Source organism: Ursus americanus, chromosome 17, assembly GCF_024610735.1.
Source record: "Ursus americanus isolate L20-20 chromosome 17, mUrsAme1.1.p, whole genome shotgun sequence".
Classification (NCBI taxonomy): domain Eukaryota; kingdom Metazoa; phylum Chordata; class Mammalia; order Carnivora; family Ursidae; genus Ursus; species Ursus americanus.
The window spans coordinates 34,933,465-34,947,716 of NC_142143.1; the positions used below are offsets into that span (position 1 = coordinate 34,933,465).

Genomic DNA, 14,252 nt, shown 5'->3' on the forward strand with positions numbered 1-14,252 from the left:
TTCATGAGGTTCAAAACAGATCTCTTTTTAGGACAAGTCCCATTCTATCGTAAAATGCTAATAGGCTGAACATGACAGAGCAAATAAATGATGGCTGAACAGGCTAGAACACTATTTAACATCACAGAGCATTTGTTAAACAACTATTAGTGAGCCCTGCTGCATGGACTGTTACAGAGAATCACAGGGCCCTAAAAATGCTGACAATCAAACCAGGGGATGTCTTTCTCTTGATATATTTACACAAGAAATAAACACGAATACTTCACCTACAATCACGCTCATTGTTATCAATGACCTGGAGAACCTTGCGATTAACTTTTTCTGTCGGACCAGGGTCTACAGCATGTGGCCAAGCACATGGGAAGAGTTAGGCAACATTTTGTTATGTTTACTGGAGAAGATGGAAGCATTAAAGTTAAGCCATCCATCATTTTTTTAGACCTCCCATAAGAAAGAAACAATTTTCATTCTGTAAGGACTTACATGGAAAACTTATACTGTGAGAAAAAAAACCCACAACACGAGCAAAGACAAAAGAAATTACTTTTTTTTTAATATACATCATCTGGAAATATTTGAAATTATACTTTTCTCATTGATTAACTTAAAATACAAAACACAGCTAGTCAGCAGTTCTATGGCAATTACTAGCATAAAGTCAAAAATAAAGCATAGGTCCGAGAGGTCCAGAAGTTAAGACGCCAAGTCTAAGAAATGCTGAACTATTTTCATGAAGAAAAGGTAAGATGCAAGCACTGCACGATGAGACGCAGGGAAAAATCAGCAATTTTACTCCCATCTTAAAATCACGGCTCCAGCTCATTTCTTCCTGTAAGGTGTAAATGTAAGTAAAATATGCTGCCTAATACAATACAGAAAACGCTACCAAAGACAGAGAAGACAGAAGACTCCTGAAACGTTCCATTAACACAAAGGTCAACTTACACATCCAAGAATGACTAGTACGTGCCTCCAAGCTTGAGCTTACAAGGGAACAAAAGAAGAAACTGACACTTGAATTACTCCATAATATGGACTTCCCTACTCCCAAGTGAACCAAATTGATTAGATGACCCCGATAACTATTACCTTTGAAAACTCCAGATCAGTTGCCTTTTGCCTCTCTGCACGTTCTCACTGGCAGGCTCAAATCTGGGGGCACACATCAGTGGTTCTTGGATGTGCAGGCTGACCTTTGTGATAATGGAAAATTTTAGACTCTAATTTCGATCTTGCCTATTGCAGAGAACAAAAGGCAACTGATCCAGAGTTTAAAAGGATAATAGTTATCAGGGTCATCTGATCAACTTGGGTTCATATGGAAGGAGGAAGTCCATATTATGGAGTAACTGATGTGCCAACTGCTTCTTTTATGGCCTCGCTATGCTTCCTCTCATTGAGGAATGAGACAAAGTTTAATGACTAAAGGCACAAATGACCCGATGAACAACAGTGAAGAATCTGATTCAAACAAGCCACCAGTAGTAAACACTGACACGCACATACAAAGTGATTCTTTTTTCCTTTGCCAAGGGCAATAGATTTTTACAGCACCAACGGCCTTCTGTCGTTCCACTTACAAAGACTCACATTCAAGAATTATTACATGATATAGGCCAAATGGCATTATACGTAACTACTGAACTGTACGCTCAATTCCTAGAAGAATATTATATAACGGTAAAATAAACACAAAATGGTTTGAGGAAAAGAACATTTTAGCTACCAGGTAAATGTACAAAATAGGCTTTTATAGAAGAAAGAAAAATCCCTGGTTCTTCTGACTTTCATTCCCATGTTCATATACACTCTGGTATGTCTGCTTCAACAATTCAACCTAAACTATTTCTAGAGTGTGGACTAGAATAAGCAGAAGACAAGTTTTATTTGCCTAAGCAAACCTTATCTGATCTTTCTCCTAAGAAAAGATACCAATTAGAATCTCTAATTTTTCCAATCTCTACTAAATATTTCTGGTAATTGGGAGTTTACTGATTTACAAACCTGCCCTTTTTGAGAGACAACTATAGGTCAGAAAGCCTTCTCGTCTGTTGAAATAGATGTCCAGGCCCAGCAGGGAGCTGCTCCTGCCTCGGCTGCCACGTCGGTAAATCAAAACTTACATAACCCATGTGTTCCTGTGCATGTCCCGGCATGACCAGAAACTCAGTATATCCAGGCAGCCGATCCCCAAAGCCAAACCAATTCTGGACCTTTTTACCCCAAACAAGGTTGACTAGATGACCAATCACAGATTTCCTATTTTTGTGTTCTTTGGTTTTTTATTGTTTAAATCTTATCAAAGCTACCTGCCTTCTGCTTTATTTCGCAGTTCTAACTATTCAGTTCATGAAGTATTAAAGTTTGTTTGTATCACCCACATTGTCTTTAATCATTTTGAACAAATCTTAACCTCAGCCTAATGTTATTTGAAGTAAAAACCAGATTTCTGGTGGTCCTTTGAGGTAATGGAGCCGTTCTCAATGTTCACACAGGAAGATAATGGAGGATGATCATACTGGACATATACTCTATCTCATTACAAACTCACACAGGTCTCAGAGGCCACAACATTTTAAAACCGTCACCAAGTTACCATCTATTCAGGAGTTTTTTCGGAGATTTCCTGGCAATCCCTTAAAAATTCTATGACCTTCAAGGAATTAATGAATATTAAGGTAGCCTCTGATTCTAGGGTGATGGGAATAGAGAATGAGGCATTGTATATGTATCTCAAATGAATGCCTTTCAACTTTAAATGAAGTCTTTATAAGTGGAACTTACTTAATTTTACTAAAAGGACTTTAGCTACTGTTATGTTTGGTCATTTTGAAATGATTTAGGTTTTCCTAATGTCCTGAGGTTCATCCATTTTATGGCAAGTAAAATGTTCTCTAAATGGAAATTTCAGCATTAATTTCTTTTTTTTTTTTTTTTAAGATTTTATTTATTTATTTGACAGAGATAGAGACAGCCAGCGAGAGAGGGAACACAAGCAGGGGGAGTGGGAGAAGAAGAAGCAGGCTCACAGCAGAAGAGCCTGATGTGGGGCTCGATCCCATAACGCTGGGATCACACCCTGAGCCGAAGGCAGACGCTTAACCGCTGTGCCACCCAGGTACCCCTCAGCATTAATTTCTAAAGTGAAGAATTAGAAAAAGAATAGCTACCACATAGCTAACACATTCGACTTCAGAAAAATTTTTAAATGGACAAACTTCCTTTTAGAGAAATTCTGTCCATTCATGTACTTTTTTTTTACAATGATTTAAGATATCCTGACTATATAAAGTATTATGCTCAATTACAGAAATGCAAAGATGAGCACAGTCTGCTTATAGAAGAGAGAGGTGTGAGGCTAAGATAGGTCTATTAGAATCCTGAGGAAGTAGAGGGAGGAAAAGACTTTCTCAAATTAAACCACTCCCCTAAACCTCAACCCATGCACCTATAAAGAAGCACCCTGTGTAATGCAAGTTAATGAAGCCCATTACTCTCTCCAGGGAACGGGCAGTATTATCTTTCAGAGGGATTCAGCATGTCAATCTGGCATTCTGGGCTCTTTCAATTTGCTGGGTCACACCTTCACTGTGCGGTTAATTCAATGTCTTAGCCCACAACCTTTCACTCCTGCTTCTTCCTGGGATAGAGTAAGCAAAAATATATTTATCTTCAGCAGAACAGTTGCCAACATCAATAAAACTTGAAGGAGAGATTTCCCAGAATGGATTGACTGTTATGATCCCTTTAAAACGCAAGGATAATAGAGAATTCAATCCCTGACCCTCAATGTCAGGGGAGCTACACTTTCCCTCCCAATGTTAAATAGAAGGTCAGACTGTGCCGCAAGGGAATTCTTATTTGTTTCTTTAAAATCTGCAAAATTAAAGGGTATTATTCAGAAGAGGATGATTTTAAATATTTTCAAACGTAATAATCTTACCACTAATCAGTACAAATTTGATGGGTTGCCAGAGGCATGCAAGACCATAGGTTTCTTAAGATTCTAAAGACCACACAGGAAATCCCAAAGAAACGATGATCAAATAATATAAATCAAGCTACATTTTGCAACACAGATAAACTGAAATGCTTTACAGAAACCTCAGTGAAAATCAGAAGACACAGCCTACCTGTTGGTGAACCATGCATAGCATCATGGCCACAAGATGCTAACTGGATAAGAAACACTTAAGAACATGCAATCAGAAGAGACAGTAGAATTTATAGACCACAAAAGGAAAGAGTTCAAAGAAATAACCATGAAGAATTTAAGCCAAGTGATGAAAGAAATGAAAATAAGGCAAGGATCTGGTTGTTAAACGTAAAGTAAAATCTGAAACTTTGGCAAAGATAGTGGAATTAGCATCTGGTCTTAGTAATGAAGTGTTTGAGGTTGACCCACTCATGGAATGTAGCATAAAAAATCAGGAAATGCATGAACAAAGAGCTTAAGTTGAAATTACAGGCTAAGTCCTTAAGAAAACAGCCAAGCTGCTATCTGTCACATACTACTTTCAGAAAATCCCTTTGGTCATCTCCAAGCTTAGAAGTAGCACTGGGATGTCCCCTTCTGCCCTCAGGCACCATGTTTTCACACCTATCCCTTCCTATCTAAAGGCGCTTTACATCTACCGCCCTCATTTGTTCTTCCATATCACTCACTCTCAAGTTGCCAACTAGATATTTCCATCTGGATTTCACAGCAATACTTCAAACTCAACATTTCTAAAGGAGAAGTACCCCTCATCATCTTCTTAAAAAAAAAATCCTCAACCAGATCTGACTGTTTCTGTTAGCAGAATCTTCACGTTCAATTACTACTTCTTGCTTCTTCCAATATTTATTTGATTTTAAACTCTAACAATTCAAGCAATGTCCTGTCTTTCATAGCTGTTCTTTATGTTCCCACCACTAATAACTGGTAAATCTGGCTCTCATTACCTCTTAGTTTGATTACTGAAATAGCCCCTAATATGTTCCCCATCTGATTGTTATCTATATGCTTCCATTGTAATCCTCCCTAAATGCTACAAGATTATATTTTTAAGTCATGATAGGACTATGGAATCTCCCTGCTCAAAAACCATTCATGATTTCCTATTACTTACCAACAAAACACACTTATTTTGGCACGACACATAGGGTACTCAACAATCTGCCTCTAGTCACTTTTCTTCTTATATTTCAACATGCCTATGTGTATGTCACATCGCAGTCAAAGTGCACTAATACGATTCCCCCTTCATCTTTGTACTCACCCACTCTCATACCCCTACCTAGTGATAGCTTCTCTGCTAGAAACATCTCCCTCAAAAGCTCATTTCCTCAAGAAGCCTTTGCCAATCATGGTGAAAAGCAAAGTGTTTCCCTTAAACTTCTACCTTGTTCCTGCCTTTAGAGAATAGATAAAACAACAGACTTTGCACACCATCATCTGGACTCAACGGCTAGCTCCGCCAACCACTAGCTGACCATCAACAAGTTACTTTATCTCTGTGAGCTCTAATTTCTTCACTCGTAAAATGGGAATAATAATAGTACCTATACCTTCAGGATCATTGTGAGAGCTAAATGAATCAGCACCTGGTACACACTCAATAATTGCTGGCTGTAATCATCATCATCATCATCATCATCATCACCATCACCATCATCATTCTCCACTCCCTCTGATGACATAGTAATGGTGTAACATGACACCAGAGGAAATACAGTTTGGTACTACATCTTGATCATTATGATCCCTTAGCACGTATTAGAGTATCTGGCAGAGGGGCGCCTGGGTGGCTCAGTCAGTTAAGCATCTGACTCTTGATTTCAGCTCAGGTCATGATCTCACGGTCTTGAGATGGAGGGCAATGTTGGACTCTGCGCTGGATGTGGAGCCTGCTTAAGATTCTCTCTCTCCCTCTGGCCCTCCCCCGACCCCCTACTCATGCACTCTCAATCCCTCTCTCTTAAAAAATAAATAAATAAAAGAATATCTGGCACACAGAAGTTCAATAAGCATTTGCTGAAAATATACATAAATGAATGAATCTATACAAATGAAATCAATTGGGCAGACTTAAAGTCTTAAAGTTATGGTAAAAAAAATGATTGCATATACAAAGGATAACAGAAGGAAATACAGCTTAAAAGAGTAGGGAGGATAAGGGAAAAACTGACCAAGCCCAGTAGTGTAAACTGGTTGTCAGAAAAGCTTCTGAAACTACAGAAATACAGTTGATAGGTCAAGGGAGGGAGTAGTTCATGGTAGTGTTCAGTCTAGGGCCATATATTAAATGTAGCACTGACTAAAAGGAATATGTCAGGAGAAAGGTGACCATAATAGTGATTTAGAAATAAAGTCAAATAAACTTCCGAACAAAGGAAATGGAATGTTTAAACTAAAAGAAAAAAGCTAACGTGAAGATCGAACCATTGGCTTAAAATATCTGAAAGGCTGTCACTGGGCAAAGAGATTAGCTGACTTCTCTGGAGCTTCACAAGGCTTAACAGGGAGAATGTAAAAAAGGAGTGTTTTGACTCAATATAACTATTGAACAACTATTAAAGATACCCAGGAATATATCAGGCTGCTGTTACACAGTAGTGAGTCCTCCATAAACATAAACATTCAAGCAGAAACTAGAAAGCATCTAGTCTCCTCTGCCAGAGATGCTAGGAAATTTTTAAATATATATATTGCCCTAAGTACTAAACTGCTGAATCCCCATACATTAAAAGGAAAAGATAGTGGTAATCATTATTACAGTGAGGCTAGGGAATTTATGAATGTACCGGCCTGATATGTTCATTAAAAACTAATTTTCCACAGAATGATAAAAACTATGTCTTCAGTATGATTGTAACCAAGTTAAGTTATATATACTACTTAAACCTAATAATCAAAAATGAAAGCTGTTATTCTAGGGACAGAGGTTATAAGTGATTTCATTGTTTCTTAAGATAGTCTTTAATCATAAAAAATGATGTTTTATAACAGTCAAATTTCATATATTAAAAAAAAACCCAATTCTCAATATTTTTCTAGGGGCTTACAAGATATTTATAGAAGAAATAAGGAAGAATAAAAGAAGAGAGGACAGGAGAGGAGAAGAGTGGAGAGGAAGAAAGGAAGGGAGGAAGGAAGGAAAAAAAGAGGGAGACAGACCAAACCAGTCAAGGATTTATAATTTAATGTGGCCATTGATTTCAATAAGCCTAGAGACAACCTTTTATCACATATAAACGGCAGCCTCCAAAATTCCATCTTAGCTGTCCCATATGATACAGAAAATATCCAATAGATTAAGTTAATAAAACTCCACTTGATTTTAGTTCTATCCACATTTCAAATTGATTTCACGTCACTATAAATACCCCTTTCATTCAAAAGAGTTAGTTAAGTCTGTTGACATTTTCCATTAAATGGACAAGTTGTACAACATGCAGATTTTCAGTTTGTCCATTACTTTAAAGTAATTCCTTACCTCCTATGGGATTTGTTTTTAATCCCCAAGGAACTTAAAGGGGACTGAATGAATCAATTTTCTCCATACAATCACTATTAGAGAGAGATGTGGTTGAAATAACATTCAATGGCAGCTGATCTAAGACAACTAAAAGAACTGATTTTACTTTTAGTATCTTTCAGTCAATGACATGTAGAAGCTACTGAGGAAGGAAAAGTAAGGCGTTAACATTCTTCTGAAATTTCAGATGTTAAAATATCTTAGCAGAACATGCTATAGAAAACGTCAAGCAAGCCTCAAAAAATGCACTCATTTTACCTACAGCAAGAATCTAATATTAAATAATATTTTTCTCATTATAAATGGTTCCATTTAGAAGAATCCATATAAGCTCTTACCATTGTAACTTAAAGAATTGTATTTTGGGTTTCTAAATTTAAACAAAGAACAGATCTGAAGTTTCATATAATTTGCAGATACATGAAACTTCAGATCTGTCCTGTTTAAAAACAACCATTTAAACAATTTTTCCAAAAATATTCCTCTTAACACACACATTTACACTAATTTTTTCTATTGCATTCTTTTGTAGTACACGGACTACAATTTATGCATAATATGAGTTTAAGTAACATGAATGGTAAGCAACCAAATTAATTCCATTCTTGTGAAATTTAAGAGATACTGTACAAAACCTCGTTAATTTATTAGAATATAATCTCTACAAGGGTAGATTTTTCTGTGCCACAATGTCTAGAAGAACCTAACACATAGTAGGTGCTCAGTCAATATTTCCTGCATAAAATAAATAAAAACCAGTTGATTTATGTTTTATAAAAACCGTGTTGGAAAATATAAAACTTTCCATGCTTGAAAAAGGGTCTTACAGACCCAATTTGGGAATCATTATTTTGTCTACATAAGATTTGTTTTGTTTTCTAAATAGTTCTTTTAAATTAGTGTAAGCTATAATTAATTTCTGTGTTGTTTAAAATTGAACAGCCTGTAATGTGGAACTCATATAAACACAGCACCCTTGTCTTTCACATGAAAGACAAATTAAAATCTCATCCACTGTGCTTTGAAGAAACTCAAAATCTTCTAATATTTGACAGTAATCAGCATAAGCTTCCTTTGACCAGAGCAAAGGGAAAAATACCCACTTTTACTATGTTTTTAAAGAAAGTGATATGTAAGAACAATTGATGGTACTTGAGTCTTCTCTTTCATTAAGCTTGTATAGATTTTGATTGTGAATGGCATTTGCTCTTTGTATCCAAAACAAAACTAAATACCATTACATAAGAACAAAGCATTCCCAGTTACTTCAGAAAAAGGCTCTGTATATAAATTCTGAGAGTTTCAGCTCTTCCAAAGTGGACAGAGATTCAGGGAAATACATGGCGAGGGTATTCAGAGAATATCCAAATTATACAAATATTCCTATCCAGTACAAAAGATGGCTCAAGGAAACACAGACATTCCTAGCATGGTACTCTTATGTCTCTTCTCAGTCACCTGTCTAGGGAAAATTTGAAAGAAAGGATTGTTTCTTATTTGTTAGTCACCTCTGACATGAACCCCCAACTTAGCTTTACACTCCACTTCCAAAACCACTAAGCTCCAGGCAACTGGCAAGGACTGACTACACACATAGAACCCACTCCTGCCTTCAACCCTTATCTATACCTAAAGACTTTAGGTTCAAAAGCAGGAAAAATAATGCAAATCAGTATTTGTGAAAATATTTAAGCCCTCTCTTCCGAGGTGCTGCGTGTGGAGGTGGCAGCCATCTCTCACCCAGCGTCATGGCCGGCCTCAGACCTCTGGTGAAGCCCAACATGGTAAAGAGGAGGACCAAGAAGTTCATCTGGCACCAGTCACACTGACACCTCAAAATTAAGCACAAATGGCAGAAACCCAGAGGCACTTACAATGGGGTACACAGAAGATTCAAGGACCAGATCTTGGCACCCAACATTGGTTACAGGAGCAACAAAAAAAACAAGGCACATGCTGTCCAGTGGCTTCTGGAAGTTCCTAGTCCACAACTTCAAGGAGCCTGAAGTGCTCCCGATGTGCAACAAATCTTATTATGCAGAGATTTCTCCCAATGTCTTGTCCAAGAACCGCAAAGCCACTGTGGAGAGAGCAGCCGAGCTGGTCATCAGAATCACCACCCAATGCCAGGCTAAGCAGTGAAGAAAATGAACAGGCAGACAGTTGATGTGCACATATTTGTGTTACTAAAACCATAAAACTACAAAAAAATAAAAGCAATGAAACTCTTTTAAAAAAATCTATTTCTTGGGGCGCCTGGGTGGCTCAGTCGTTAAGCGTCTGCCTTTGGCTCAGGGCGTGATCCCGGCGTTCTGGGATCGAGCCCCACATCAGGTTCCTCCTCTGGGAGCCTGCTTCTTCCTCTCCCACTCCCCCTGCTTGTGTTCCCGCTCTTGCTGGCTGTCTCTATCTCTGTCAAATAAATAAATATAATCTTTAAAAAAAAAATCTATTTCTAGCCACATCTATATCCTGTATTTTTTTTAAATCCTTTGAGACTTCATTGAACTGCTACAGTACATCATTAATTTTTGATGCAGTGCTCCATGATTCACTGTTTGCATATAACACCCAGTGTTCCATGCAATACGTGCCCTCCTTAATACCCATCACCAGGCTAGCCCAATCCCCCCGTCCCCCTCCCCGCTGAAACCCTCAGTTTGTTTCCCAGAGTCCATAGTCTCTCGTGGTTCATTTCCCCTTCTGTTTACCCTCCCTTCATTATTCCCTTCCTTCTCCTACCAATCTTCCTGCTATTCCTTACGTTCCACAAATAAGTGAAACCATATGATAATTGTCTTTCTCGGTTTGACTTATTTCACTTAGCATAATCTCCTCCAGTCCCATCCATGTCGATGCAAATGGTGGGTAATCATCCTTTCTGATGGCTGAGTAATATTCCATTGTATATATGGATCACATCTTCTTTATCCATTCGTCTGTTGAAGGGCATCTCGGCTCCTTCCACAGTTTGCTATTGTGGACCATGCTTCTATGAACATTGGGGTACATATGGCCCTTCTCTTCACTACGTCTGTATCTTTGGAGTAAATACCCAGTAGTGCAATTGCTGGGTCATATATCCTGTATTTTTATACTCTATCTGTGCTTTTCTTCATCGTGTGGAACCACCTCAAAATGTCCACTTCCTCTACAGAAATCTCATTGCCTAAAATGAGTTGCAATCTTCCCCTTAAACCTACCAAAACTGCACCAGGAGGATTTCAGTACTCCCTCCTTCTGGGCAGTCAAGGAATTTTGTTGCATTTATTTTCCACCTCTTTGTAAGGTTTGCCATGTAACTTACTATGATTGTCTTCCCAACAAGGTTACAAGTACATTAAAAGCAAGATCTGAGGTTTTCTGTTTATCTTATAATGTGCTTAGCATGATACTCAGTAGACTCTCAAGAAAAATTTATTGAACTGGATTTGCAATTTTCTTCCTTATGCCAATGTATATTACCAGGGACTAGCTGTAATATACTTTATTTCCTATAAAGGATGCTTTCACTATTTCTAAATAGTAGTATATTTATAAATCAATAATTTCTGAGTTTTATCATTTTCTCTCAGGGTAGAAAGTCAATTGAGATATCTCTTTTCCATTAAAAAAAAATTGGTGCATAACAGATCAAAGAGTGTAAGAAATCTTTAAAGTAGTGGCTAATACCAAGGAGATAGATTACGTAAGAGATTAAGTGTAATCTGATATAATAATGGACAAAACTTTTGGTTTATACAAACTTACATTTGAAAAAAAAGCTGATCATGGAAAACCGATACACTAAAATGTTAACAGGAAAGAAAAATGAAAAATCTCTTAGAAAATAAATTAAGGGGCGCCTAGGTGGCCCAGTTGGTTAAGTGTCTGCCTTCAGCTCAGGTCATGATCCCAGTGTCCTGGGATCGAGTTCCACATCGGGCTCCTTGCTCAGCAGGAAGCCTGCTTCTCCCTCTGCCTCTGTCTGCTGCTCCCCCCTGCTTGTGCTCTCTCTGTCAAATAACTAAATAAAATCTTAAAAAAAAAAAAAAGAAAATAAATTAAAAACTCCAAACTCAGCTTAGTAAAAAGGCTTATCATAATATCTAAACAGAATAGACAAGAGGGGCGCCTGGGTGGCTCAGTCATTAAGCGTCTGCCTTCAACTCAGGGTGTGATCCCAGGGTCCTGGGATCAAGGCCTGCATCGGGCTCCCTGCTCTGCTGGGAGCCTGCTTCTTCCTCTCCCACTTCCCGTGCTTGTGTTCCCTCTCTCACTGGCTGTGTCTCTGTCAAATAAATAAATAAAATCTTTAAAAAAAAAAAAAAGACAAGAAAAGCTTACATTATAATTTTGAACTGAAATTCAGATGTAGCAAATAGCAGGGAGGAAGTACACTGGATCAGAAAAGAGTTAGTACAAGTTTTGTCTCCAGTCCTTACAGAGGGTCTCCTCTAGAGCAGCATACAGAGGGTGATTAATAAGTGTCTGAACACTAAATAAATCAACAAGTTCAAGAACAGAGACCATACAATACGTGATTATTCATTTATTTGATCTTTCAAGACAGTTTGCCTATCTACAAGCCAACAGAAATAATTCCTTACCTGGCGATTTTAAAGATTAAGTAAGATTATAAATACAAAAAAGCTTTTAAAACTACAAAGTGATTTATAAATATAAGTCATTTTATTGTAATTAATATTATCTTATTATATATAAAAATAAAATTATAATGACCACTATTTTTCAAGCAAGCACTGTAACGCAAAACCAGGGAAATTCTTTTTTGAAAGGATACATGTACACTAGTTATGCCATTAGCCACTTCATTCTTTTGAAACATTTCAAAAGAAAGTTCATGTTGTTTTTAGGTGATTTAGTTAACTTCTGAGATATCTGGAATTTTAAGGAAATTTCAGTTCAATTTGTATTCATAATTTCTGTTACTTTTTAATCCCTAGAGAAAGGGCCAAAATTGTTTTTTAAAGATTGAATCTAGGGGCGCCTGGGTGGCTCAGTCGTTGAGTGTCTGCCTTCGGCTCAGGGCATGATCCCGGCGTTATGGGATCGAGCCCCACATCAGGCTCCTCTGCTATGAGCCTGCTTCTTCCTCTCCCACTCCCCCTGCTTGTGTTCCCTCTCTCGCTGGCTGTCTCTCTGTCAAATGAATAAATAAAATCTTAAAAAAAAAAAAAAAAGATTGAATCTAGAGATGCCAACTTCTACATCCAATTAAAATTTATCCAAGTCTCAAATGAGACCTGAAATTTCTTCGAGCCCATTATAAGAAAGGGCTAATAACTTTCAGATAGCTACAAATATAAATTGGGTAATCCTGTTTTTTAATCATCTGTGCATATTTTAAATAGTTTTACTTTATTTTGCTCTCTCATATATCCACTTAAATGCTGATAATTGCTTTCTAGCCCGTATCTCCACTGAACTACATCTGTTAGGACAACTCTATCAATATTCTGTCATTCTATGTATGCTTCCCAGAATAAATTAATTTGGATGTTTTGTATTCTGTAGTTACTTCAGTGAAGGTGGATTTTGCCTCTTATGGTGCTGATCCACATACCTGCCACTTGGCCACACATTCAGAAGCCACGTGGAATTTAAGATCCAAAAACAGATTGATGGAAAATCATTTACATCAGCTACAGAAATAGGCCTTGCCTCACAGATGACCATTCTGGCACACCTACGCTGACTTGGGTGCGTGATGTCACAGATGAAACCCACACTTCCCTCTCTGCTTTATCTCGCAGAGGGAGCACATGGTATGAAAAGGAAATGATATTTTCCCAGCAATCAACACTAAAGGAAACCAGTTATCCTTCTTTTTGCTCCATTATGAACAATACAGTCTAGAGGCTTGTTCCTAGCGCTCGGGTTGAAGCTTCTCTGCCCCTCCAGCCTTCTGTCAGAGTTAATGGTCTGGAAACTAACACTTAATGCACTGGGTAAACAACCTAATTAAAGGAACCCTAGGTGAAACCTTATTTTATAGAGAGAAAAATCATTTGGCAATGAACACAATCACTTCCTTATATGTCTATTTCATAGGTTTACAAATTGTATATGGAGGGAGGCAGCACATTTGTATCCTAGAATATTTCTGAATATTCCTGTTAATTATCGAGAATTTGAGGATCTACATTCCCTTTCCTGCTTGCTTCAATCAATCAGTCATACCAACTAAATTCCTGTTTTCAGATGAACAGGGTTCTGTGCTAGGGGTCATAAAGGTAGGGGTGGATTTTCTAAGACTGGATAAAACATGTTCACAATCCATGTATTTAAGAATGGTGTATATATATCCACATTGTATATTCTTCTCCCCCTGGGAAATGAAATAAATAGAAATGCTAAATACTATCATTTGAATATTTATTTGGCCCTTGTGGTCAAGCTGAGGAGAAATCTAACTGTAGGTGCCATGAAAAATCATCATCATAACTCCTAACTACTTGACTTAAATCATTTTAAGCGTTACTGTACTTGTGTGACTAATTTAGTCATTTCTTCTTTCCCTTAAAAAAAAAATACTGTTGACAGAAATAGTAAAGGACACTGAGTCTTCTGAATCCTTTATCATTTGTGAACCACTTAGGTTGCTGTTATCTGACAATCTTTACCTCAACTATACAAAATTAAAGACTCCCTTCCAATTCCTCTAGCTTTTCCTGCTCCCTCTACATGCTCCCACCCTCTGCCCCGCCTTTGTTCATACAGTGTAAT

General features: G+C 37.6%; 1 protein-coding gene and 1 pseudogene across 4 annotated transcripts in view; one reads left to right on the top strand and one right to left on the bottom strand.

Moving 5' to 3' along the window:
- The window catches only part of TMTC2 (transmembrane O-mannosyltransferase targeting cadherins 2), an 835,540-nt gene that overhangs the window by 723,484 nt on the left and 97,804 nt on the right, over positions 1-14,252 (bottom strand). The gene's annotated exons all lie outside the window — the stretch shown is intronic.
- Positions 9,272-9,690, top strand: LOC148108658 (putative large ribosomal subunit protein eL32' pseudogene; annotated as a pseudogene).